This window comes from Triticum dicoccoides, chromosome 3B, assembly GCF_002162155.2.
Source record: "Triticum dicoccoides isolate Atlit2015 ecotype Zavitan chromosome 3B, WEW_v2.0, whole genome shotgun sequence".
NCBI lineage: Eukaryota > Viridiplantae > Streptophyta > Magnoliopsida > Poales > Poaceae > Triticum > Triticum dicoccoides.
In genome coordinates, this window is record NC_041385.1 from 702,784,066 (window position 1) to 702,787,262 (window position 3,197).

At 44.8% G+C, this 3,197-nt stretch overlaps 1 pseudogene; it reads left to right on the forward strand.

The window, feature by feature from the left end:
* The window catches only part of LOC119279825, a 15,200-nt pseudogene extending 12,224 nt beyond the window's left edge, over nucleotides 1–2,976 (forward strand).
* Nucleotides 2,977–3,197: the final 221 nt, after the last annotated feature.

The window sequence follows — 3,197 nt, forward strand, 5'->3', positions numbered from 1 at the left end:
AATAGGCGTTTTAAAATAATTATGGTTTAGGCTTGAACAAATGCGGAATAAACCTAGCGGTAAATTTGTCAAGCACAAAACCTAAAACAACTAGGCTCACCTATGTGCACTAACAACTTATGCTAAGCAATATAAGCAACTATGTGATAGCAAGATATATGACAAAGAACAATATGGCTATCACAAAGTAAAGTGCATAAGTAAAGGGCTCGGGTAAGAGATAACCGAGGCACGCGGAGACAACGATGTATCCCGAAGTTCACACCCTTGCGGATGCTAATCTCCGTTTGGAGCGGTGTGGAGGCACAATGCTCCCCAAGAAGCCACTAGGGCCACCGTAATCTCCTCACGCCCTCGCACAATGCAAGATGCCGTGATTCCACTAAGGGACCCTTGAGGGCGGTCACCGAACCCGTACAAATGGCGACCCTTGGGGGCGGTCACCGAACCCATACACTTTGGCAACCCTTGGGGGCGGTCACCGGTACCCGTCAAATTGCTCGGGGTGATCTCCACAACCTAATTGGAGACCCCGACGCTTGCCCGGAGCTTTACACCACAATGATTGAGCTCCAAACACCACCAACCGTCTAGGGCACCAAGGCACCCAAGAGGAACAAGCTCTAGGGTACCCAAACACCCAAGAGTAATAAGCTTCTCAAACTTCACTTCCACGTATCACCGTGGAGAACTCAAACCGATGCACCAAATGCAATGGCAAGGGCACACGGAGTGCCCAAGTCCTTCTCTCCCAAATCCCACCAAAGCAACTAATGCTAGGGAGGAAAATGAGAGGAAGAACGAAAGAAGAACACGAAGAACTCCAAGATCTAGATCCAAGGGGTTCCCCTCACTTAGAGGAGAAAGTGATTGGTGGAAACGTGGATCTAGATCTCCTCTCTCTTTTCCCTCAAGAACTAGCAAGAATCCATGGAGGGATTGAGAGTTAGCAAGATCGAAGAAGGTCAACAATGGGGGAAGAACACGAGATCAAAGGATTAGGTTCATTGGGGAAGAAGACCCCCTTTTATAGGACCTCCCGAATCCAACCGTTATGTGCTCAGGTCGTGCACAAGCGGTACTACCGCTTGGAGGAGCGGTACTACCGCTTAGCACGGTCAAAACAGCCCAATCGAGAGACAAAACACGAGTTTTTGGTCCGGGGCGGTACTACCGCTTAGGAGCCACGGTAGTACTGCTCTGGAGCGGTACTACCGCTCAGGAGCCGCAGTAGTACCGCTCTAGTCGCGGTAGTACCGCTGCAGCCTTTACCAAAACAGCCACAACTTTTGCAAAACGGACTCCGAATTCAACGAAACCAAGTTTGTTGGAAAGCTAACGACATGGGCTAACACAATATTGGTAGAAATATCAAGAATAAGCAAATGAGAAAAGTCCCATAAGAAAATGGTGAGAACCCTTCATCGGATAAGACCGGTAAAACCTCCAACACCGAAAACATCATAGAAGACGCATGCGAACTCCGTTTTCGATGAACTCAAGCTTGTCATCAAGATGACAATAAGCTCTAAGACTCACAAAGATAACCAAACAAGAACCAAGAAACATGATGCAAGGATGCAATGGTTTGAGCTCTCTACTAACGATAAGATCAAGCTACCAACTTGAGAGCCCCCCTTGATAGTACGGCAAACGATCATATAACTCGGTCTCCCAACTACCACCACAAGACCGGTAAAATAGAAAACCTATCAAGGGAAAACCTTTGCTTTGCACATGGTCCACTTGAGCTAGATGAAGACAATCTTGACTCCCTCAAGTTGGACCACCTTTCTTGATTGCGTTGGCTCGATGAAGACTAGATGATTGCTCCCCCATAGTTCACTATGGGTGAGCCACTCTTCGGCACATCTTCACAAGTCCATTGACACCACAATGGATGAAAAGATTCAAGAACTTGATCTCTTCGTGATGCTCCACTTGAACTTGCACACGGCAATCTTGATGACGATCACCACTTGATGTCATCCTTTCCATGGGTTGTATGATATCTTCCTCTTGACGCAAGCCCATGGATACGTACCTAACCCCACATACAACTCTCACATAGACCATGGGTTAGTACATAAAGTGCAATGGACAATGCTTACCATACCATGGGATCACTTGATCCCTCTCGGTACATCTTCTACGCTTTGTGAGTTGATCAACTTGATTCACTCTTGACTTAGTCTTGATCAACCTTGAATCTTTGCAACTCTCTTCATTTGGATGATGTCTTGAAGGTAAACATGAATGATCACACAACCTTCTTCTTCAAGACATGCTTGCAATAAGCTCAACACTTATATGACCAATCTTTGGATAATTCCTTAATAGCACCTTGGTCATCACAAACTCTCATTGAAACCAACAAATGGACTCCAAGAAAAGCCTATGGGCAAACCCTTCAAATATAACTCAAGGAAACCATTAGTCCATAGAGATTGTTATCAATTACCAAAACCACACATGGGGGCACCACATGTCCTTTCACATGGGATAATAATAATAGGCAAGCTAAAATTAATCGGAGAATTCATGGTCGATTCAGTATGATTAGGTGGCAACATTAAAAATATATTTTTTAGAGTTGCAAATTATGAAGCTATTCTACCTGCGTGCCACCAAGAGCATTCAAATTACTTTTTGTTTGCCAAACTGAAATATACAATGCATGAAACTTCCCTGTCAAAATCTAGCAAAAGTGAGAAATAATTATTATAATAATATATAATTAGAACCTGGAACTAGGTCGACCTGCTCGTTTTGCACACCATGATAAAAACAACAACAATTTATGTTTAAAATTTATCTAAACATGCACATAATGATTATAATTTTGGATATATAAAGGGCCCCTGGTTGTATTTTCGCCCCGGGCCCCTAAAATCTCAGGACTGGCCCTGCATCCACCATAGCTGGGCCGAAGCCAACATGCCATACGCCTCGTACCGTTTCACCACGAAGGACTAGGACTGACGGCCGTGATCGAGCTTTGCCACACTGGTACGTCCACCCTATGTTGCATTTGGAAATTGGAATGCAAGGTGTTCCAGCTTGAAAAAAATTCCACCCTAGGCTTAGGTAGCAGTTGGTTTGTAATTAGAGAGACCCGGTAAAGAAGAATGAATGTTGCTACACTGGCCGACGTGAGAACAAACGTTTGACTCTAGATTGAAGCGAGCACGAGCTCG